Raw genomic sequence first — 25560 nt, forward strand, 5'->3', positions numbered from 1 at the left:
TGCTTTGCCGTGTCAATGTGGCGTTTCATATTTACAAAAGAAAACAAAAAACTGCTTGATAGTTTAGCCTTGCTTTTCCAGAACGCTTCTTATGTACGTAAGGATATTAATGTTTGTATGCATGTTTATGCGGTTATTGGTTTTGTGATGCTGAAAACCTAAGCATTGCACGTGCAGTCTGCAGTGTTTTCGTCTGCTTAAATTGCTTGCCTCTCCGCCAGTGTTCCCACCACAGAAGTCCACTGTTGCACATTTTAATTGTGAACTCTCAGGAATTTTTGCACAATCTGTAGCTTATTGCAGTGTGACTGCTCATACTTACCTGGGGCCGAATTACGGTTCTCGCTCTAAAGTTATAGAGCGTGACGTCAAAATGACGACGCCGTGACGTCTCGGCGAGACGTCAACGCGTGACGAAAATTGGAATCAACCAATGATCGCCAGGGTGCCGCCCCGGGCCGCTTATTTTCACGGCAACAGGTTTATTCGCACGTCAAGGAGCCGTTTGCTAACTTTTTTATAGATATAGCGTGTGAATAAATTAACTAAAGTTTTATATTTTCAAGAAGCCGCATTTAAAGTTCAATGTCATCAAAAAAATCAAAAAGCAGCTACAGTTTTGCAATTAAACGCTCTCGTGGGTAGCTTCTTTTGCCGCGAGGGCGCGCTGGCAGAGGTAAACAAACCGTAAAAATGGCGATTTTCAGTAAAACAGCTGATTCCACGGCTAGTGCCGGCTTTTGCGCATCGTCTGATGTCAAGGTACTGTGTGATGGTCCTAAATGCGCGGAGAAATCATATCGAAAGCAGTGTAATTGGGGCTTTATTTTTCTTTAGGAAACAGAAACAAAAGAAAGATCGATCGCGGAGCACAGGCAAAATAAACTTTTATGTCCACACGAACGTCTCACACACAAATGCTTCAGTTAGAACGAGCACGGGGAAAAGCAAGCGTACACTACCAACCTCGCTCGTTTTCATTCGTTTTGCACTGTATGTCACCTTCGCCTCCGCCTTTTGCTTTGGGCGCACTGCGGAGCCCAACCACCCTTCAGCGCCAACTTTGCAGTAGTTGAGTTCAGCCATTTGACGCACGCACTTGCTCACCGTCAGTTATGAGAGGCCGACTACCTGTGGAGACAAAATCCTCCGGAGGCAAAAAAAAAAAAAAAAAAGATCGAAGCACGCATGACAGCCGCACCGTCAGAGCGGTCGACTGCAAGCTTCATCACAGTTCATCGGCGCATTCGTCGCGCCACCATTCCGCTTTCACATTTTCAAGTCGAAATAGGCATCGGAACAACTCGCCGAACAAGTAGAACGCATTCTCACACACCGCCCTTCGTCGTTGCTCGCGCCGGCGTTGCCGCTTCAGCGCCGCAGCCACCACTCACACCACTCCACCGCGGACGCCGCCGCCATTTTCGCTCTATAACTCGCTCTAAAACGTTTTAGACCGTCTCATCGCGCTCTACAAAAATAGTCTAAAACTACGGGCATAATTAGGTGCGCGACGTCATCTGTTTTTTCGCCTCCGCGACGCAATCGCAGCATCCCGTGACGCAACTTTTCAAGATGGCGACGGCGACCAATAGGAGCGGGCGTTTTAGAGCGCTCTCAATTATAGAGCGGTCCGTAATACGGCCCCTGGTTTGGCCACGCATGATACAAACTCAAACCTCAGCACTGACATTGAGGAGCCGATAGCCACTACCAAAGGGTGGCAGTCGCGCCATCTCATCTGCAGTTTGAAGAGGGCTCGGCATGCCCTGTAAAGCTCATCTCACTGCCAAAATTCTGTTTTCTCTCGCTCTTTGCGAGCAGGTAACACCAACGTCCTTAGATAGTGACAGTTGGAAAACTGCACGGTACGGAGTGGGCCCAAACGATTGCCTATATGATGTCAGTGAATACCAAATGACCGCAAATTCCCTCCCCCCTGACTGCGGTGGATGGGTAAGGCTGAAATTTTAAATGCTACTTACCCTCTTTTTTTCAGCAACGCAGTGGAAAATAAAACTGCTTGCCCATTTATAAACACACTTTTGTACGCATATGAAAGCCAGCGCATCTATCTACTGACACGTCTGAAGCAAGGAGGTTGCAGTCACGGCTCAAGTGTGTCGTCTGCTGCCTACCTGTTTGCAATATGTCTGCAAACATGGTGGCTTTTCATGCGTACAAATGTGTGTTTAAAAAACGCAAACACACTTATTTTTCGTTGCGTTGCTGAAAAAAGACAGTTCAGCCTGAAATTTCAGCCTGAATCATCCATCGCAGCGGGGGTGGAGGGCTGCTGCGGTCGTCTTGGGATTTGCTGACATCATGTAGGTGACCGTTTGGGCCCACTCCACACCGCCCGCGCAGTTTTCCAACTGTCTCTTAACTAAGAAGGTTGGTTAATACCACCACTCCTTTTTTGTGGTAACCCTGCGTCAGTGGCTTTTGGTTCCTCAATCTTGGTACAGATGACTGAGTTTGCATCACATGCAGATATAGAAGAGGTCAGGCAGGCACATAGGCAGTCATTGAACAATGAAGTGAGCGTGCATGCCATCGTGGCAACTGGAATTACTCTCCAGTGACATATCTAGCTGTGGGCAGAGCATCAGCCTAGCTTGCTCCCTTCAGCATACAAGTTTGGGAGAAAACGAAGGAGTGTCATTTTTAGTCACTGTTATCTTGGTTGTTGCTTAAGCTAGATAGAAAATTTTTGCAGGAGAGTGAAGAGTGGTTCAGTATCGATTAGCGTTCCCTGCCCTCTTTGACGGCTGTATCTTTGGCACTTTAAGGTGTCAGTATGATATTCAGTTGGGAAAATATTTCCGACGTAAACCAAAAATGCCGCCTGAAAAGGTTAGGATGCTGCCAAATGCTTCAAAATACCATTCGGATGCATTGTGCATTAAAGGCTAACAGAGACAAAATCTCTTTGCTAGCCTTTAGTTGCGGAGGCTCCGGCCCCCCCATCTTCTAGGCCTGCATTCCGGAGAGGGGGGGGGGGGGGGGGGGGGGGGCTGCTGAAACTGAGATAGGCCAGAAAAGAAATTTGATTTTAATTTTTCAGTCGTCACAGGCAAATATCACAAGGTGATTGATGTGCAATAATGTCTTGCGCATCACTACAAAAGATAAAACTCGAACCGAAAAAGGTGTCTACAGTACTTTACAGTCCAAAATGATATTTATGGCAATATTCTAAGACAACAGGTCTGCAGTGGAGGTCTCCGAGTATCCATGCCAAATTTGAAAGCTATGCATGGACCCTACAATTCGGAAATAATTTTTAAATGTTCACTTCGTGATGGCTCGCAACCGATTAGCTAGGCAGTTGAATGCATGTTTGCAGCATCGTGCACTATTTCCCATTCACCTTGACAGCGACATTCCGTGTTTTAGTTTGTTTTTTCTTGCTCACTGCCAATATCTTTATTAGGACACCACTTTAAGAAAAAAAAACTACCAGTTGCTAGCTATGGAAAGCAGTACACGGCGTGTATTTCTCCTCTGAACAGTAAACAGAATCAGATTTATAAAGCTGGAGGCATCGAAGTTCTTGCACATTTTGCTCAGACACCTGTGCTGCCCACGCAATGTGCGCTGGTTGAGGTGAAAGCTCGTCATCACAGGTCGCCGCAATGTGTAAGGTGCAGGTTTTTAAAAGTGGTCCTGTAAATTTTGTCGTGTATTGGTTACGTGCTCATCTCGCAATCTGAAGGCGGAGTTCGATATCCTGTACAGTCAGAAGAATTTTATCAATTTCTTTGCTTCCTTTTAGATTTTTCCATCGGAATTCGGAGAACATCGACACATACCGCTTTCCAGCAACACGGGGTACTTAACGCTATCGCATTAGTATGCCTTGTTCTTGGTTAGTATCGTGTTAGTATGCCTTGTTCTTGAAGCAAACGTTCTAACTTGGAGATTTCCTCTGTGTTCAATTTTTTGATAGCTGTGCGGCTGAGTTTTCAAAAAGCTTTCATAAGCGCTTTCAGCAGCGAATGTGCCCCACCATTTCGTAAAAAAATGCTGGTGGTTTAGCTACGGTTAAACTTAGTACACGACAACTCCATTTGCGTCCCTCTCCTTGGGCTCCATGCCGCAGCAATGGCCTGGGACTCTGTGCTTTCCTCTTCATATAGACCGTTTACAAAGAGTAGTTCCACTCTCCCCAACAGATGGTGCCACTAGTAAGGCCGGCATTGCTGGCCTTCGGAACGCATCGGTGCGCACTGCGGACTGCTGCTGTGCGTCTTGTGTAAGAATGCCGGCTGACTTTTAAACACCGCTGCTTGGATGCAGGTGTCATCTGTATTGTCGAAGTATTCTGCAAGGAAGTAGAGCTAATGAACCTAGCTGTTGTTTATTGGCGGAAGAACAGACGATGCTTTCTACATAAGGTGCACATCATGGCCTAGCTAGGCCGCCGTTTTTCTCGGAGGTGTATCACGAGTTCATGTTCCATTCTGGAAAAATAAAGCGCTTGTGCATTGTGACGAAAGGCTATACCTCACGCACCAGCTCATTTTAGTACCGGCAGTAGCCATGGGAATGTGAGAACGACCCTGACATTTTCTGAGGAGTTGTATATTGCGCCATTGATGCCGCATTATTTTCGCATGGCGTTAAGGAGTACCTTGACGTGGCTATTAATGTATATGCATTTATAAGAATTGATTGTGCAGAGAAGGAAAGTCAGTGTGGGCATGTCAGTGAATTTGCTTACTTTAATTAGGTACTGCTCCCAACATTTATATGCGGTATCGAATCCCGGCCTCGGCGGCTGCTTTTCGATGGAGCCGAAAACCCAGGCGCCCGTGTGCTGTGCGATATCAGTACACGTTAAAGAACCTCAGGGGGTGGGAATTTCCGCATCCTCCGCTCATAGCTTCAGTTGCTTTGGGATGTTAAGCCCCACAAACCAAACCAAACTTTAATTAGACAAGCACTGCTGCAATTGTAATAACTGCTGTTTTTATGAAACTAATGCACGGACCAATGATAAAATTTACCATAATAAGTTTTTATATCCCCACTTGATTGGGCTGCCTATACAGTGGGTTCTGAATTCCGATGCAGTTTCCAGCCACTTTCGCCCGAGCGCAGGTGATTGCCGCTGAGCGCCTGATTCGGCCATCAAGCAGCGTAATAGTCTTTTGAAGCCAGGACGTTTACAGGAGGTAAAATTATAACATCAATTGTCGGAGATTACACGCGTGTCCCTATTGAGCAGTAAATATTGTGCACAGTATTAAATGGTGAACATTAATAATGCGTCTCGGCCAGCACGATCTGAACATGCGTTCGCCCTCTGCGCAAGAGAATAAGAAAAAAGTTTGAGGGGACAATCAGTTTGTAATCTATTCAGTTTTACAGAAAATGTTTTCCACTGAGAGCGCAAGAGAGGAAATTGGTAAAAAAAAAAAAAAAATTTTTAAAAATGAGTCAACGGCTGACGGTTTGTTGAAATGTTCTAGCCAATGCAGATAGTTAGGAGGATGCAATAAATGAAATACGTGGTTAAATTAAACATTTTTTAGCACCTACACACACACTATGGGCATTCACAGGAAGTTTTTCGGCTGTCTACAAGCTCGTCCCCAGCGATAGCGGGTATGCCGCACCGTGCAGCCGAGTACTAGCGCGCCGAAAGCAGTCAAACCAGAAGGCCCGAAGGCCAGTGATGGCGGAAGGGTCACATGATAAAATATGGCAGCGCCCATGCGCTCGTGCTGTAAAGGGTCTATACTCATTCACAATGTAGCACCCATTATCACGTGACACCAAACCATATGCCATGTCATAGTTCATCGCTTTGACCTTGACCTTTGTTACCATGGGGGTGACACCATAGCCACACCACAAGTGCTTCCTGGTTTGATCTCTGGCTCACTCGAAGGTCATTATCCTGTGCATGGAGGCCTTGGCTTCACATCACGTAGTGAAGCTGTTGCTTCAAGAATTTTTCTGCTGTGCGGACAAAAACCAAACTTAATTAGATGTTTTATTATTAACCGTAGCAGGTCTCAAACCCAACCTCCGGCGGCTTGGTTTCCAAGGAGGCAAAACGGAGAAGCATCCATGTGCTGTGGAGGAGAAAACATTGTTCAACTGAAATGATATGTGGTTGTGGCGCTGTGGCCAGTGCAATGGCATTATCCCCAAGGTGGTTGAAATTACTCTGCAGCCCTCCTATACGAGGGACGTTTGATAAGTGCGATAAAAATACAAGACAGTGCTACAATTCTGTTTTCTTCTAGGTGACTTTAGGGCGTCGAAACATGTCTAGGTTTGTATCGACAGTATAGTGCTCTAGACCGACGGCTAGTAAGCATCCGAGAGCTATTGCCGCTGAGCTCTGCAGTGATTTCCGCGAAAATGGAAAAAGGTGAATTTCGAGCAGTGATTAAACATTTTTTATTTAAAGCAGTCGTCTGCGCAAATTAAAGCCGAGTTGAGCGAAGTTCATGGAAAGACTGCACCATCACTCAAGACCATTGACTACTGTATAAATAAATTTAATTGTGGCCGAACTTCGGCGCAAGATGAAGCACGTCCAGTGGAAGTCACCACGCCAGAAATGGTATTGAAAATTGATGGAATCTTGATGGAAGACCGCCGAGTGAAGGTGAGATAGCTGCAGTTGTAGGCATCTCGGCTGTAAGTTCACACCATTCTTCATGAGAAATTGCATATGAAGAAGGTTTGTGCACGTTTCTGTCCATCTACAGAATGCTGTGGGCCGGGGTGGACAGCCGAGGACACATCTGGAATCAGAGGGTGCAATTTTTTTCATGTTCCTTTAGTCGACTGTTTGAAACAATATCTCGCAGGCGAGTTTACTCTGAATGGAGACTGTCGTAGACTGGTGGTTCGATGGCTTGCTGGATTGTAGTTGCTGTAGCCATTTCAAGGATAAATATTATTAAAGCATTATATTTCATTTTGCAAGTAGCCTAATATACATGAACGTAGGTGGGTGGATGAGATAAATTTGCAGGGGTCGAGTGGATGCAGCTAGTATAGGACCGTGGTGTATAGTCTGGCTGATAACGCCGGCAATAAACAGGCATTTACATGCGCGGCAGTAAAGGGCAGTCTGACAGCGAAGACTCATTCTGCAGCGCCACCACCAACTTTCCACGCTCATCTGCCCCCTTCGTGGCCGCCCGTCGCGCCACTCAACATTCCAGTAGATTTGTTTGTTGGTTGCTACGGCACTCACCACGTGACAATATGCAACAATTCCATCATATTGAAATTAATGTGTTGTAACCATTCACTTTTACGCTGCATTTTGGCTGCAGGGTCTCGAGGGGGGGGGGGGGGGGGGGACTTGGTTCCCCCTTATGCTGACTTATGTGGGTTTCTTTCAAGCCCTTGGGGATGAGGGGAAATATAGCCTTATCGTCCATTTCCTACTTTTATAAACGCTTTCAGCTCCAGTTAAACGTAGAAAGCCGCCTCGGCAGGCTTCCCTAACAGCACTGCCAGAGATGCTAGATAGCTTCTCAGCAGAAGAATGCTCTTCTGACTGCAACAATAGGGACTCGAGTGAAGGACATGGAGAAAGACCAGTCGCTATACAACACCAGCAGATATTTTTTGTCTACCAGAGAGCTCGTGTAACAATGCAGGACCTTCAGAATAAGAATTCCATTTTGGAGAAACAATGCTCCTTTCACACGAGCTATTGCCTTGGTGACATGTTCATGCGTATGATAGTATAAACATCCTTTTTCTGTGTATCTCACTGGCTTGTGAAATTTCAAAAGCACAATCTGCAAAGGTTAGACCCGTCGTGCGTCGCAGGATCGGAGAATTTTGAAAAGACTCTGATACATGGAGTTAGTGCGGGGCCGTAATATTAGCAAACAAGACGCCTATCAAGACTACTTTGAGACGAATCAGTGTGCAAAGCAGGGATCGCCTTTCGGTAGCGAGAGCTGTGGCATTTCACATGCACAGTGGTGGAACTGGCTTCTTGTAGCAGAAGAAATCAGTTTGTAGTATAAATTTCAAGATTTGTAGCAGGAAAAATGGAATTTTGTAGCAAATATTTGATCTTTTGTAACAGAAAAATAACTGTTTGCAGCAAAATATCAAATCTCAAGGCGCTTAAATAAAGAAGACTTGTTTTATTTCTGAAACTGAACTGCGCAGATATTTAAAGTGACCATAGCCATGCAAACACAAGCTTCAAGATCAAATGCAGCAAACCGGAGATTTTGCTAAAAACAAAACAGTTTTTATTTAGAGGCAAGGCATGACGATAACTAGCCTTGGAAAGAAGGTAGCTAGCTGTCTTAACATAAAAGCCCTGTAAAAATTCAGAACTGCCGCTTCTTAAAACTGCAACTTTAAGACACTATTTCTTCTGTTGCCTTGATGACAGCGGATAGTGCCGCTGCGAGTCTTTCCTTTCTATTCTTCAGAAGAGCTTGTCCGCTCTCATCTGCAAAATTTAGACGACGCCTTTTGAGAAAAGCAGCTCAGCATAGGTGCTCATACATTCCTGACCAGCCTGATCTCTTCCAGATTCTCCTTATTCTGCACATCAGGGTAACCTCCAGGCACCTTTTTCCTTCAAGACCTGTGCTGATTGGAGGGAAAGGGGGAAGAATATTTTTGCAGGTCCAGGGTGATTTTTTTTTCCCCTTGAGAGGCACGCTGCTGGAGTTGCTCAGTCAAAAGGCGCAATGCAATGGGATGTGGAGTGAGCGCAGATTCCGTGTGCTCGCAATCTTTGCTTTAGTTCCTTTTCGTCCAGTGGTTTGGTTGGTTAATCAAAGCAATGCAAGGACTCGTAGTTGCGAGTCTGCTTCTTCGCAGTGCACTGCAGGGATAATGCATATATGCTTTCCTCATTGTAATGAAAATGTCCAAGGGTACTTACTGACCGTATGCTGGGCTGCAAATACGAGTACCTGCGCATGAGTTATTAGCACATGCGCGCGCTCACGCCCATGCAGTTTTGTAGCAGTGCAAAAGAAATCACTCAAGACTGATAATCTTCTAAAAGGGTGCGTAAACATTGACGTTTGGAATTAAGCTATGTAATTATACGAGATGTTCCACATAAGGGGGTTGAACGTAAGGTATAAAAGCGGCCAACAGAGTCTAGCATGCACGCACAGAAGCAGTCAAATGCTTAGCGCTCCCTCCATTGCTACTCAGGCCATCGCAGTCCATACCTCACTGGTACGAAAAAAAAAAAAAAGGAACCAAGCGTGCATACTGCTCCAGCTGTGCTTTGCCAAGAGAGTTTCAAAGTCATTTGTGTGAAACCGGATCGTCAGCGTTGGCCAGCCTGCTCACACATCCTTTGCACACACACACAGATTAAGCGAGCGCTCGGGGCAGCTTGAAGCCGCCACGCGTTTAAACGTGCTTCAACCCTTCGACAGCCAACCTGCCAGCTTCTTCCCCCTTCCCACGCATTGGACTTGAGATATCTTGCAGCCCCCTCTCACTCCCTCCCAGCAGACTGAAAAAAAAAAAGAAAAATAAACCGGCAGGAGACGCACAAGTGACCATAATTTTTGCGTCACATGATTGTCCGCCCAGGACCTGCAAAAATATTCTGCCTTGACAGTGTTGCCAGCAGATGTCAGTTTTGGTTCCGTGACAGTTCGGTTTCGCTGTCAGCAGTTATTCTGCGACTTTTGGCACAGGCGTGGCGCAGAAGTAGGCAAAAAAATCTATTTTGTAGCAGCATGTTGCAGGATTTTTGATCTGGTGCAGCAGTTACACCACTGCATGCGTGGCTAGACACACTCTTGGTATCCTAATCCATGCAATGGAAAACCGCTTTTTAAGGAATTTGCACTTGGCAATGGCTACATTTGTACCGAAGGCGAGCACTAGCAAACCTGCTGTCGCATTACTGGACTTTCACAAGTCTCGCAGGACATTCAGGTAAGGACAGCGCTACTAAGCTCTCTATTTAATACGATATGCCTAAGCTTTCTTCCCAAAGGCTCACCAGACACTGACTGGCATAATATACTAGCGATTATTTCACGTGTGCGCGTTTGAGGATCCACGCCATCTGTCGAGGGAGACTCAAACCATGATTCCTTCATGTATTAATACTGTCAGCCACCATAAGGGGCTGTAACCAGGAGTAGAAAATACAAAACGAAAAAATGAGAAATACAGAACACTGAAAATCAAGTCAATCAAGAATCATCTCTGAATACACACACAAACAAAACAAATGCATCGCACAGAAATCAAAACAGCCATCTTACACAACAGCAATATGACCTCATCGCCCTGTGCTAGTGCCAGATGAATTTTTCAAAATGGTGTACAAATTTGCATGATGATCGAACAGCAGAATCTGGAAGAGTTCGTCTTTACAAGTTCACGGAAAATAACTAAACTTGAAGCAATTATTTTTTATAGCCGGCAATGGGATGAACCTACTATGACGATGCCTTGATGTCTCATTAGTTTTTATCTCAAAGTAATCTGATTTATTAATTTTTAGATTATTGACAATGAGGTTTTTTAGTCTCATACCTGGTTCTGCTTTCTAGCATTGGTAGTAGGGCTTGTTGGCAGAGGTCTGTTGAAGAATGGTTACGGCAGTATTTATAAACCTTGAAAGTTGCTGAATCCTATCTAGCTTGTGACAACTAGTTGCTGTGTGAGGATCCCATACTACTCTAGCATATTCGATAATTGGTCTGACTAGGGTTTTGTAAGCCAGGCACTTTACATCCGGGGTAGCACTGTGCATAGTGCGTCGCAGGTACCATAGTGTTGGAAATGACATTTTCAATGTGGATATTCGATCATAGCTCTGATGTAAAAGTTATGCCTACGTATTTATACTGATCAACTCTTTCTAGCATGTAACCATTTATTTGATAATTGAAACTAAGAACATTCCTTTTTCTAGTTACTGATATGAACACAGACTAAGTTTAACTCCATTTGCCAGTCATTACACCATTTGACTATTCTTCGTAGGTTTGAATTTAATCTGATCATCAATCGTATTTACGTTACTGTACATCACGCAGTCGTCTGCCTCGTTCATACACCTAGTCTATTCTTCCACCGTGGTACAGACCATGGCAACGGTAGCCTCGCTTCGAAACTTTGCTTAAGCCTGGGAACTACTGGATTATAATTGGGCTTGCATTATGCAGCCCTGTGAAGGGGCATGAGCTGCTCTAGTTTCTTTTCCTTGAAAGTTTTTCCTGTGATAAAGATAAGTTTCTATGTGCTAGGGGATAGTGTTCCAGGCTAAGAAAAAGCACTAAGTTCGAATCCAGGTGTGCCATGCTTTTTTTTTTTTTTTTCAATTTCTAACTTACAATGGATTTTTTAAAATATTCGTCACTTTGGCCAAGGTTTGCCGATTTATCGCCATTATGCCCCATCCCGAGGTGCTCAGCTCCAATGGCACTGGTTTTGAAACCTATGGCACAACGGCCCATTAGAATCAGTTTTGCAAGATTTGTTTCAATACAAATCCCAAATGAACTGAAGTTTTCGAACAGTAATGATCACTCAGCGACACAATCTGGATCTGAATGATGGCTCCAGCTCACTGCAGCGACTTGGATAAGTATGAAAATATAAATCTCGAGCAACGACTCTGGCATGCACGCCCCAAACTCCGTGAAATGGTATCTGAAATTAACACCACCAGGGTGCATATTGTGGTACACACACACACTATATATATATATATATATATATATATATATATATATATATATATATATTACACACAGAAAAAAAGTCAAACATGGTGGAAACTGCCGTCAACCCATTTAAAAAAGCATGTTCTTAAAATCTATGCATCTTCTGAAAAACAGGACATCCATTACTTTTTGCAAGTCAAATGCAGTCACATGGCCAACTCTGTTTTATTATTCAGCACACCACAATTTCTGAATATGCCTTTGTGGTAGAGCATCCTCCTCGAATTCAGGAGGTATTAAGTTTTGTCCCTGGTGCCGCCGGGTACCCACCCGTTTTCAATGGGTACAAGCTTTCCCTCGGCCTGGTGCTCAGCTCTTTGAGGTGATATGCTTGGAAAAGGAGTCATAGGTCCCAAATAGTTGTGCCGCTGGGACAAAAAAGGCCACATAATGGGCTTTTACTGGGAGACGCGGACTTATCCAATGGCAGAATAAATCACTGTCCAATCGGCGCAACTATTTCGGGCCTAAAACCCATTTCCCAAGCATTTCATTTCTTTGATTTAACTATGTCCAAAACTTTTCCAAATCAAAATAAAACCCAGTGAAAAGTAAAAAAGGGAACTACAAAGTGCAACACACCTGAGAACTACATGCAAGTTTAGCAGAGGATTATACAGCATTTTAAAAAAAGATAAAATAATACACAACAGTCGATATCCAAGTGAAATGAACTTTTATTGCACCAATATCCTCTAGTAATAAGGTTGAGATGCCAATTCCTGCTCATGCTTGGTGCCTACATTTATGACAGCCATTTTCTGTACTCTGTCTTCATGATGGCAACTGATATCAGTCATGTTGCACCTGTGGATAGAAGAAGCTCAGCATTATCTGAGGACAGTACGATGTGGTAGGATGCAAACAAAGGGGAAGACCGTGTTAAAAAACCTCAGAAAGGCTCTTACTTACATTAGCTCTGCCTGTGTTGAAAAAATTACTTCTGACACTCTCTCCAGTAGATGCCATGCAGGGTGATCAGTCAATTTCAAGTTCGGTGTGGTACAACTCTCAGTCTGCAGGAATCCACCTGCAATGGCAGCAGCAACAATCCATCTGTCAAGTGTTTGAACCAGTTTGAAGTGCGGTCTCATGAGTTCAAAGACAAGTATCAATCTAGCGTTGCTAGATGTGCTAAAAGGCCACCCTCTGGTCAAAAGTATTTTTGAAAATATTAAGGTAAAAAAAAAAGTAGCCTCCCCCCGATCAGTACAACGCCCTACGCTCGGTCCTGAATATCCCCAAGACTTCAAAGGTTCAAAACCTAGTGGGAAGGCAAAAATATCTAGAGTTTTCATCTCCAAGACTTTTCAGATTGGGTGGATGAACGCACATAGCTTTGTGGATACAGTGCGGTGCAGATGTTAAAAAATCTCGGTGCATTCCATTCTTGAAATTTACCATTACAGTTGGGAGGACGGTAAGGTACAACTTTGCAGATACGGTGAGATGCAGATGTAAAGGTTAAATGCATTCACCTAAGGTTTTTTTTCTCCTTTGCTCCACGCTGCACCAGCGTGTGCTTCGGACAAGTCTGCTCACCTGTGTACTACGCTCTGGATGCTTACAACACGCATGCGAGTACGACCAGTCACTCTTCTACATTCAACAACATTCCTCCTTCCCAAGAGACCCTACAGATATACAGGGGGTGGTTGCTTGTATAACGCAAACAAGTCAATGAATTACCTGCGTTGCTTGACAGGTTGTAGAAAATTCCTCTTGAAACCGGCTCCATATCTGTTGCGGAATTTCGAGGATAGCACATTCGGCTCCAAATAGGAGCGGCAGCGCTTTTTTGAGGCCATGTTGGAGGACTATTCAGCACGCCAGTAGCTGCAAGAACAAGGGTGTCAAACAAATTGCGCATGAATCGCTCCATGCAAATAAACTCAGCGCCTAAATGTTGGTAGTATTAAATAATGAGTAACTTTTTTTATGTAGCCAAGAGAAAACCCGAAAATTATGCAAAACATGTAAACTATATATTTGACCGGATGGTGGCATCACTACCTTGTCTAGGGTGTCAGACACTGAGCACGTACAGAGTCCTAGCTGCAAGGTGGCTCATGAGCTTTCAGGATATGCTCAAGATTGTGCATCACACTTTTGCTTCATTTTCTTGAGTCACGAAGAGGTGCTGTTTGTCGCAAAATGGTGTACAACGTTTATGTAAAGCAGCAGAGAGAGCAAAAATAGATTGCTGTGCTCAAGGAAAGTGCAAGGATAAACTAACGATATATGTACTCACAATGTGACGGCTTCTACCACTTAATAAATCAATTCAGCACTTGTCCTTTTAATCAGTGTTTTTTGTTCATTTTAATACTGTTTTCAAATATATCAGCATGAACTGATTTTCCAAAAACCTGAATTTTGAGCCTACAAAACATCTCTTGCACTGAATGTAAATTTGACAGCCAGCATATGATACTATATTAAAACTCTACTGGCTAACATCTGCATTATTTGCTAAAAAATGCTGTTGCAGTTGTTACCTGTTCTGGAGTGACGCCATCTGACCCCAGATCCAGTTTTTGTACCTGCCCTTGTCAGTAGCCTAAAAAATAGAAGGGAAAAAACGTCACAGGTTGTTGCAATATTTCCAGATATGAACAAACGCAAGAATACTTTCTTTTGAGAAGCAAGGAAGTCGCAGAGTGGTAATACTGTTGCCTAACTGCTGCGGAAGCAAACTATTTTTGACCGCCGCAGTGAGTGGCTTTCGGCTGCTGAGGCGCGGAATCAAATCCCACTAGCTCCGCCTGCATTTAGACGACAAACTGCAAAAACGTATCACCGCTGTGCAATGTTCATGCACATTGAAGAGCCCCAGGTGGTTAAAAAAAAGGTCTCTTCGATTTGGCTTGCACTGGCGGCACTAGTCCTGAAAAGTGCTGCAGCGGTGCCAGGCGGTCACGTGAGCGTGCAGTGCCAATTCCGACACTGGTGTGCAACGGCAGCTGCCACAACAAATATGAAAGTATAGAAACAGACGCTAAAGTGCGCGCAGTATACATTGCAATCTCATGTATCGCATGCTATAATTAACACGATCACGTCTAGTTTTGAAGCAAGCTGCCATAGGCCTACTGCACTCGATCGGAAAGTGACGACTATGGCAGCAGTGACGACTGCGACCAATGTATCTTTATATCTGTCTGCGAAGATGCCATTCATGTGCCTAGGTACGAGACAATTAACTTTATAAGCAGTTGCCACGAGTATCAGTTTAAATAAGGCTGCCCATCGAGACATTTGACTTTTCTTTTCATCACTTACTCAATAAATAAGTTAATTGTCACTAATACCACTGAGAAGAGGAATTCCTCCTCTACAATTTGATACTAGACACTCCTTTACCAAGCGTTAAATAAAAAAATGACTGACACCCCCCAAAAAACATCCCTTTTCCAACAGACAGGAAAGTGTCAAGACAGCACTGCCCACACACTTTAGCTCAGACAGTTTTAAAATAAAGTCTATAATTACATGAAAATTATGAAGGATCAGAAAGGTGTAAGAGAGAAAGAATGAATGAGCTGAGTGGAAGCCAGTATTGAAAAACTAGCCCAAATTGCAAGGCTGCCACATTAAAAGAAACCAATTCAGAACAACAAACTCCAATCTTGCATCGGTAAAATAAGCAGCTAACTACAATTCAAAGCAGGCCATGAAAGGAATGACAAAAGTGCCAATGAATGAGATTCATCAGGCAATACAACTACAGCATGAAACCGATCAAGCCAGCCCAGAATAAATGCTGCTGCTATACACACTGAATTTTTAAAAATGTGGCAACCCACCAAAGTTCACAACAGCTGCTAGCGAAACAGCAGCGGCCAGAGGCGTAACTTAGATGGTGACTGTTTGCCGCCCTTGCAGGCTCGAGGAGCAGTCTTGGATGGCCTTTTCTTCCTGGCCTTGTTTCGGCGTTTTGCACTTGGTTGGGGATCACAATCACTTTCTAAGCCGGCCAAGCGCCATTCTTAGGCGCTTGGCCGGCGTCAGTGGCCAGAGCAGCTGAATAGGACCGGAGCCGCTCCAGCCGCATAACGAGAACCCCTCTGTTCCGCAAAACATGCTAAACAAAGAGGCAGGAAAAAAAAAAAATAGTGTAAATATAATTGGTCAGCCAGTGCCCTTTCACTTTACCACCCCTGACTCAATGTTAGGCTCTTATTTGCCGCAATGTGCACACACAGACAGCAGCCAAATCAAGAAAATCCTGCATGCAATTTAGTACCTGCAGTAACTTACATCACAATGCATGCAACAAAGATAAATAGGCGAGGCAAAAGGAAAACCTCAAATGTTGCTGAAGAGTCACAAATTGCACAGAGCACAATGCCTGCTCGATGGAGGTACACGTCAGGGTTCAGCGAGAATGAAAGAAAAAAAACGATTGACCACGAACTATTAATTTTTAAGAGCATAAAACTTTACCACCAAATATGAGGCACATGCCGCCCTGGCAGTACCTACCAAGTGCGATTTTAGTAGCTTCATAGCTGGCATCGTTTTCTGTTAGCCAGCAACATAGAAAGAAGCTCAGCAAATTAACTGCAGGAGAATCACTTGCAAAAAAAAGATACGCATTCATGAAAGAATTTAGCCACGAACATGGGGTCCATACTGCTGACTCCCTTTCAAAAACTATGGTTCCAAGTAGGCATAACCCATGCAGGGCCAAACTCCCCTAGCACTGATCAGACATACAAGAGCAAAGTACAGCACTACTAGACTTCGCATGGCTTCTTCCTTCAGCTTAAGTGAGCGCTATTAGAAAACCACAAGTGCACAATGCATGATCCCCTCCTCAAAGGACACCACCAAGCACTCAATAATATGCAGTGCACTGACATTCATGTCACGTGCCGAATTGGGAAGTATAGGTGCATGAGCTCCAGTGCCCATGTATAGAATATGTTAATGTGCATAACTATCATCGAGGCCTATGCTCCAGAACATTGGAATCTGTACACTAATAAAGCTTTGTCTTTCTTCAGGGGTGGAAGCAGGCTCGAGCATTTTGGAGCAACTTTGGGAGCAGCAGTGAAGCCATTTTGGAGCAACGAAACAAGAGTTTTGGAGCATTTGAATTATGTTTTGGTGCATGTTTCTAAGGTCAAATGCCTTTGATAATTGTATTTTCTTTTTCTGAAATACAAAATCTCCAAGCCGATTCCTTTTTATCCAATTTCAATGCCTTTTCAACTTCGCACTCATCTCTGACGAGAAACGGCCAAAGCATGTAAAAATATATAAGTAACGCAGGCCGACCTCAGCAGAATTTGGAAAAGACTAGCAGAGCAAACGTTAACGCTTGCTGGTGCACTTCATAGCTAAACATCTAGCCTGACCTAATGTGTTTGCCTGCTGTGACATGATAGATTCAAATGCAGTATATCACTTCGATGTGCTCTAGCAACGATACTAATACAAACAAGGGTGGAAGCAGGCTCAAGCATTTTGGAGCAGCTTTGGAGCAACGAAACGAGTTTTGGAGCACATTTCTAAGGTCAAATGCCTTTGATAATTGCAGTTTTCTATTTCTGAAATACAAAATCTCCAATATGATTCCTTTTATGCAAGTTCAATGCCTTTTCAACTTCGCACTCCTCTCTGACAAGAGAAACGGCCAAAGCATGCAAACATATATAACAAAGGCCGACCTCGGCAAAATTTGGAAAAGACTAGCAGAGCAAACGCAATGTTTGCTGGTGCACTTCATAGCTCAACATCTAGCCTGACCTAATGTGTCTGCATACTTTGGACTAATTTGGATTTCAGATTAATGGTAATGACATTTACACTCCCTATCTTGTGCATATCTATTTTATTTTATTTATTTAGAATACACCTCAAAGACCTCAGATATGGGATATTACATGATCCTTTTTGATCCTATGCCTCGGCTGATAAATCCCCGAGCACATGGATATTTCGTCTGCCAAAAAAGGTGCCTTCAGATCACAACGCACCTTGACAAGCTTGGCGCCAGTGCCGCTCCCGTGCTTTTTGCCTACCGTGGGATGGCAGATGACTACAGCATAACCTCGATCGTCTTGTCTGTTTGTAAATAACGGAGGTCTACAGGAGTACAAGCAGGCTCAGGCACTTTGGAGCAGCTTTGGGATATATAGATGGCACTGAAGGTCAATCCTACAGCTTTTTTACTTCACTGCTTCCTGCCAATAGTTCATCAATGTTTTCTTGCAAAACGCTGGGGCTCAGTTTTAATATTTTGGCGATAGACTCGTATGCCTTTCCAACACTCTTGAGAAGCTTTCTAGAGATTGACAGCTTTGGCGTACCAATCCACAGAGCTTCAAATATAGTTTTGTCTGCCGTAGGCCTGGCAAGCTTGTCACTAACAAAGAGGCCCGATGGTGAAGTGCCTGCTTGGTTTCGGAGCAGAACAATTAGAATAACTCGTGCAGTTTTTGCAGTCGGACAAGTTTTCTTCCTAACGGCTCACAACAGTTGCGCTACCTGCTTTGCCAGCTGATCTCGCTTCTCTTCACTGAAGATTCAAAAGGCTGCAAAGAGGTGCTACGTCACATGCACAGTGCATTTTTTTCCCCAATTATCTGCAATCGCCGCTGGCTCATACTAAATTTAATAACAAACAAATATTTATTATGCTCCATGCTTCCTTCCCTTATAAAAATTTTATTTGCATTAAGACCAGTGCAAGATGTGTGATATCTTTGTCACTGGGTGCAATGACAGTGTTCCCATGTTCTGCTAAATTTGAAGGCAGAACATCAAAACGGCCAGTTTGGAGCAGCTTCCACCCCTCTCAAAGTAGAGGAGCTGTTACCCATACAGACATGCAATGCCGACAGCTGCCGGTTGAACTCTCTAGACACGCTCAATGTGCACTCGCTTTGTGATGTAAGAAGTCGTCAATTTGGGGTCTCTACCACTAACGCTACACTCGATGGCCACATGCAACCGCTAATGCTTGTGAATGAGCGCTCCGTAATCGTCGAAACTCAGACCCGAACCTCACGTAGTCATACTAGGCCTACCCGTCGCTGAACGAGCCGGCAGTTCGGCGCTGACTAACATTTTTGGCCAAGGTCATTGCTGATGGCAAGGGGAACATATAAAGTGTAACTTTTTGGTTTCCTTCTTCGGACACTGTTAAGGTCGTTTACCCATTGGGTGTGAATTAAGTTCTCGCTCGGCCGCCGATCCGACCAACAGATCCGACGACCGTTTGCTATCAGTTCCGTCGGTGCCACGGGGTCGTGCTGGCGTCGTCGCCAGTGTAATGCGAAATCAGTGCGTCGATAAGCTATAAGGAACCAGCCCGTTTTCGTGCAGTACCATCTTCATCAAACGCTTCTGTATATGAGGGACAACCACTGTGTCAATAGTAAAAAAAAAAAAAATAAATAAATAAAAAATAAAAAAAAAACGTGTCCTTTGGTATTACAGCCTGCATTGCAGACGACGCTCCGCCGCGTATCATCGCCTCTACAGAGGCAGCGCGTATCATCTCTGAAGTCACACGAGCATTTCAAAATGGCGGTCGCTATCGGTGGGAGATTCCAGTTTAGTGCCTACTTCCAGATTCCGTTTCTATCGTTTTTTTTTTTTTTTTGTAATATGCGCCGCGCGCTAGGCACTAAAATTTTGCGAGTAGAATCACAGACCTGTATATTATTCATAGAAGAATAAAACGACAATACATGCCCCTATCATCGCCCCTTTAAGCCTTCTCTCGTGGCCCACGTGCAGCTTCCAGACAAACGCAAACAAAATATGAGCATTCTATGCCATATGGCAAGAAAAAAGAAAGAGAGACGACGAATAGATGAAATAATTCAACTGCCACAAGCAAAACACATGCACAATTACTTACTAGTGCACGAATTCTTAGTGCAAGAAGGCGACACTTTCAAAATCCCTTTTGCGCTACGTAGGTCCGACGGTACATCTTCCCATATAAATTAACGCACGCGTCTCCTCACCAGTCCACGTCGTCCGTTCTTTACTTTGGCAGCCTTCTTGCATAGAGCTAATACACAAAGTTTGTGCATTAGCTCTATGCCTTCTTGGAGTTCTTCACACTTGTCCATAAGAAGCGCGTCCACACTGAATGAAGCTGGCTGGCGAGTCGCGAGCCACAGTGCCGCATCATTTGCGCTGTTGCGTAGAGGAGAAATTATTCTCGCTTCTTTATCGTTTTATTTCACTTCACGCTAAAACCGAATAACTTTATTAAATGCTAAATAGCTAAAATGAACCTCTGTGTTCTTTTTTATGCATTACATTTTGTACGGGATTTGGTATGGGACAAATGGCGGGAGTTATAATTGTTATGATGCCGAAATTTTGAAGATGGCCGGTAAGAGCACACTTCCCGCGGTAGCCATAGCTGTACGTGTTTTGCTTGGGTCTTTATATTATACAGCGTTGCTCGTTATTTGACAAGCACTCACTTCTCTCAGCTATTGCATAAATAACTACTGGCTTTGAAGCTGCCTTTATTCAGTCTTGAATTGCTTAGCGGAGCTGGTAATATATGTGTTTCTTGAGCCTTTCTGCCATTTTGCTAATACACGCGCTGCTGTAGTTGTCACTTTCAGCTGCGGTACACATGTCGCGAATTCCGTCCTGTTGGCAGCTGTCGCATGTTAACGGAAGCGCCAGAGTGATCGAACATCAGCTCCTGGCATTCGATTGAATCTCATTGTTGGGCTAAGTGAAAAATTTATTAAAGCCAAAGCTTTACTAGCGTCGCCGGCGTATATGGAATCGATGGTACCCCAAAACGACTTGAGGTGTCTACAGAAACAAGTGCGAGCGATACTGCGCCATTCCCTTCCTGTGAACCAATTATTAAGGCAAAAGCATATCATAGTGAAAATCTTGCGTCAGCGAGATTTGCCCGCGAGATCCCGCGATTTTACAGGTACTGCGCCTTTCCTTTTACGCAAACCAATTATATAACGCCGGTGAACTTGATGCGTTCAATCGGACGGTGGTTGTGTCGACTAGGGGCGCGTGCGAACGTATGCAGCAGCAACACTCAGGCTTTCGTATTTCTCTACTGTAGATTCCGTAGTGCTCTCGAAACTTTTTATTTTTTTTTTAACAGCCAATTTATTATAGTCCAACACACGGGTACTTTCCATCCTAATGGAACTCTATCTCCATAAAAGTTCTTTTAAAGCATAATTAAGCATCCAATGCAACACGGGAATTTAAAATGCTGCTTAAAAATGTGCCTTCGTGCATTAGCTGTTGCATCGGTTTTTATCGCTGTTAACAATAAGAATCAAAGTTCTTATTGTTTGCCGACATAATTTTGCTAATCGTTTAAGAAAACGTAATAACATTTGCAGCATTAGCCGACAAACATATTGTGGTGGCACCTTTGTATACACCGGCAGTAGAGCAAGGTGCTCTAGCTGATCTACAGTAAATAGTCGTATTACTCTGTAATATGCAGGTTCAGCAGTGCACTAAATTATTCTATTTTGCCTTGAAATTCTGATCAAGCATTTCTGTTTTTATCTCAGTAATTTGCTTTTATTATTTAACCTCATTGCAGATGAAAGTGTTGAAGGTCCACACTTATTTGGGCTTGAAAAACCTTAAGCAACCTTGGGTGACTGTGATTGAGTACACTTGAAAACACCCATGTGATAGCCTTTGATCTGCACTGAGTGTGAGGAGCACTGAGTCATTGAGGATTGAAAACACCCGTTTGATGGACTTTATATTGCAAGTGTTGAGTGGCGGCGCCTCCCCAAGTTCAACCGCGAGGGCTGTGGACCACTTCGAAGCTTATAAGCAGCCGGATGTCTCGACTGAAGCCCCTAGCCTTTTTTGCTGGCTATGGATCAGTTCAGACTTCTTTGGAGGCATTGAAACACTACATTTGTTCATGAACGCAAGCATCTTCGTTCATGAACGCAAGCAGCCGAAAATAACAAAGGAGTTGATCTCACTGCATGCTAGCCATGAAGCAAGTGCCATTAGTATAGGTAATCAAAACTGTTGGTCTCAGCATGCTCGGCCACGGCCGGTCTCGAGGGAGAGAGAGAGAGAAACGCGCTCTCCCTCGAGACCGGCCGTGGCTCGGCTTAGCTGCCTGTCAGTTTTGTCCCACAAAGCTTCTTATAGCTAAGTTTATTGTAGCTGCTATCCTGGGGAGAATTGGACACTGTGGCAGAAAAAGGACAAATAGCTCACAATGAAGTGTGTAAATGCGGTCAAGTTTTAAGGAAGCTCTCCCAGATTACAGCAGAATAGGTGTTACTGATTATTTAGGTTCATGTTTGCAGTGTACAGGAAGTCGAGTCAGCTTGTTCCTAAAAAAAGCTAGTTCTTCTGTTTCCAGAATCAAGACAAGAACTGGACGAACTAATTTTTGGTGGTCGGCAATATAGTACAACGCTGAACAAGAAAAGGCCTGCAGACCGGACCAAGGAAAACAATCAAGCAAATCAAAACTGAATTGGTTAATGAAATGTGATGCTTAACTGACTTGCAGTGGCATGTGCTACATGCTGCATTGCCTATGTTTTCATGAAATTCATTTTTTTTTTTCAGTACCAAGACAACATGGATAAACCTGTTTTGGTACATTTTCTTGATAAATGTATTGCAGGTTCTGTGGCAAAAAACTGCGTATGCTCGCAAAACAGGCAGCAGCAAAGGACCTGCCGGAGGAAAGCACAGCTCACTGTGCCGAATGCCGCGCCAAAACAAAACACAGAAAAATTGAATAAATGAAATAAAAGGAGGTGATCCATCAATGGCAATGTCAAACTGAATTGGTCAGTCCCATCTGATACTCTCTCCAATACCAAACATGCATTATGGATATAGGTTTGTATGCTGTGGCCTCTAATTCCACAGAACGTATGCGTTTCTGATTTTTGTGGTTTTGTCAGCTGCATATGGCCACGAAGAACCTTTGCGAACATTTAACTCTCATGCATGCCCACACCTCTTGTAATGCCCCGAGCCAATTTGAGGTATCAAATAAATAAATAAAAGTAAAAAAAGCAACTGTTCAGACTTTTGTTCACTGTGCGACTGCTTTAAATGTACAAACATACAATGGACTAAAGTTAAGTCAATTACCGAATGTTTCATTGCGTATTCTTCCAAATGCAAAATAAAAAAAAAATCTTCGCACCTAATTTTTGAAGAAAGGCGCGAGTTTCTGGCTCTGGTTCTATAAACGTGGCTTTTTAACTTGACGAAGGGCTCGATGCAAATAGGTTTTTGACAATGATTCTGAAAGTTTTGAGTTACGCGCCATGGACGAATTGGAGGGTTGGTGCTTTGCTCTCAGATGGTCGAGGGCCGCGGAGTTGTACACCTCAAAAGTTCTCGAGCGAGGGTAAGAGGGCACGCCGCATGTTTGACTCCCCCTCTGGAGTGTTTGCCCACGCCCAAGAGAGCGCCACATACCAATCCTCTGCTTCAGCCACCCCAGAGTTCTTCCTGCTACGACCACAATGACCAAGGTATATGTACAATGGTAGCGAAGGCTGGGCCCAAAAACGGTCCAGCGCGACAGCAGCACAGCCACTTTGGGGGGGCCAAAACACTTAGATAATGAAATTCAAAAGCACAAATAAAAACGCTATAAAACAACATAAAGAAATACACATTTTAATGCCACGTTTTATAAAATAGGTAAACTATTTTAGCAAAATATTACTCCCCATTTTTAATTTTTTGCAACGTTCTTGTTGCGCCCCCTGTTGATGAGTGTGCGGTGCATTTGCAGCTTGACTTTGCAGGCCTTGTTTCGGCACCCAGCCACAGTGGCCGCGGGAGCTCACGAAGCGGTTTCTTATCGCCAGTCTCGAAATGCCCCTTTTGCGAAGTTTTCGTCGTCCTTGCGCGTCGCGTCTCTGTCACCGTTTTGTAAAATTTGCACCCCGCCGCACCGCTGCGGCAGTTTTCTCGGTTTTTGTCGTTTCCTTCGACGTGCGGCCAGTGCGAAGTCTTTTTCCGTCCTTGCACGCTTCGCGCTGTTCTTTTGAAGCGCTTAGCGCTTTATTTCAAGATGAGCTTGCGGCGTGTGAAGAAACGATGCGCCGTGGCACATTGCGACAGCATGGACAGTGGCGTCGGTGTCAAGCTACACCGCTTCCCGCTGGACTTTCACAGGTGAGCTGTTGTCAGTGTCGTCTGCTACAAGGCGTCTGCTCTAGGTATGCTCCGAATGCTTTCGTTGGGCTGTTTCTTCTGTTTCTGTTTGTTTGGGCTTCTGTTTCTGTAACCAGTTCGTGCGCACGTGGCTTCATTTTTTTCGGTGATATTTATGTAATACACTACAGGGCACACACTTTAAGTGCTGAGCTGTGCGAAGGAGGCCCCCCAGGCCCACCATTTGTCTGATTTATGGTGAGTTTCATGCAACCGGCTATCACCAGCGTTAACTTGATACCGGGCTCTCAGGAGCAACCACGCGCATGCCACTGACCGGAAGGCCAATTTAAAACCAATTGTGCTGCCTGACAAGTCTGAGCACAACACTGTATAGTTTTCCAACACCGCGAAGCCAATTTGACCCTCGCAACTGGTAGTATCAAAATTCAGCCACGTGTATATGCGCGGCCTTGAGGGTGCTTTAACTGAATTCACTCAGGAGTTACTGCCTGTCTTCTTATTGCTATCCTGCATATGCATGACCGTTAGGGTAACTTTAAACGCACTTCATTCTCGTCAATCTTAACCATAGAAAAGTATAGCTACCCGCATGCCATGAGGACGAGCGTACGTAACCGCACTCTTAGGCGCTGAGAGCTTGGGGCGAGCATTTACTACCATAGTTCAGATATAATGGAAATATAATGTACTGCAGTTAGCATTGACAGGAATAATGACGCATTGGCGTTTGGAGTATGCAGTATTCCTTACGGTGCAATTGTGAATAACGTGCACGTTGCATCACGTCCAGGTGCCGAGCGTGAGCGTGGGTGCTACCACAACGTCAGCCTGGAGAAGAAGACACCATGGCAGCTGCGAGACTTGCGGGGTTTTTTTTCAAGCACTTCGAACCGTCTGCGTATCTGTCGTCAAAAAAGCTGCGACCCGTGTTGATGCGCCTACTTATGTCATGTCATGTTTGCCTCAATTGAAGCAGCACTGTCTTCTATGCTTTTCAATTTCCTACCTGGCAACGTTCGTGGAACTGCAGGGCTTTTTTCTATCCGCACTGTGACCATTAAGATGAATAGCCAGCTTAAAGAAACTACTGCTTGAGCTGCCTGTGACGTGTATTTTTTGTTGGTGTGCTTTATCACTGTATTTGTTTGGTTGCTGTAATAAAGCATGAATATGAAAACCATACTTGCCGTACACTGTATTGCAAACTGTGCACTTGAGCCTGTGCTTTGTGCATCATACCTTGTACTCAAAAGTAGTAGCACCAGTATTTCCACAAAGGTTTCCCCTACGAATCATGCATGATTGCATTCTTAGCCAGCCAAGATAAGCCAGCGTCTGAAAGTGTTGCTGCCTTTCTATGCTGCCTTCTTTGCCAGTAACTTTCATTGGGTTCCGAATTGCACATTACCAAGGCCATAACTAGCAGGAACTCGAGCACATTTGACTGGAAAAGGTTGGTGCGCACTGAAAGGCAACCTTCATGAGATACCGGCTTGAAAAGGCGGGTTCTTTAAAAAGACCACTTTAAAATTCGCGCTAAAAACATACGTATGCGTGACGTCATTCAACGTCACTCATACGTAGTTGCCCCCCAATATGGCGGTGCCCATGAGCCGCCATTTTTTGGACCAATGGGAGCCTATGGAACCTTCGCTACCATTGTACATATACCTTGCAATGA

At 44.3% G+C, this 25560-nt stretch overlaps 1 long non-coding RNA gene across 1 annotated transcript; it reads right to left on the reverse strand.

Annotated features, from left to right (window-relative positions):
* Positions 1-12382: 12382 nt before the first annotated feature.
* LOC146189192 (uncharacterized) lies at positions 12383-19866 on the reverse strand. Its single transcript, XR_014707638.1, has 6 exons — positions 19709-19866; positions 15530-15807; positions 14222-14283; positions 13413-13559; positions 12636-12753; positions 12383-12530 (listed from the first exon to the last, which is right to left on the reverse strand). It is a non-coding gene; the product is annotated as an uncharacterized LOC146189192 (long non-coding RNA).
* Positions 19867-25560: the final 5694 nt, after the last annotated feature.

Source organism: Amblyomma maculatum, chromosome 5 (genome assembly GCF_055883805.1).
Source record: "Amblyomma maculatum isolate TAMU_Amacu chromosome 5, ASM5588380v1, whole genome shotgun sequence".
Taxonomy (NCBI): domain Eukaryota; kingdom Metazoa; phylum Arthropoda; class Arachnida; order Ixodida; family Ixodidae; genus Amblyomma; species Amblyomma maculatum.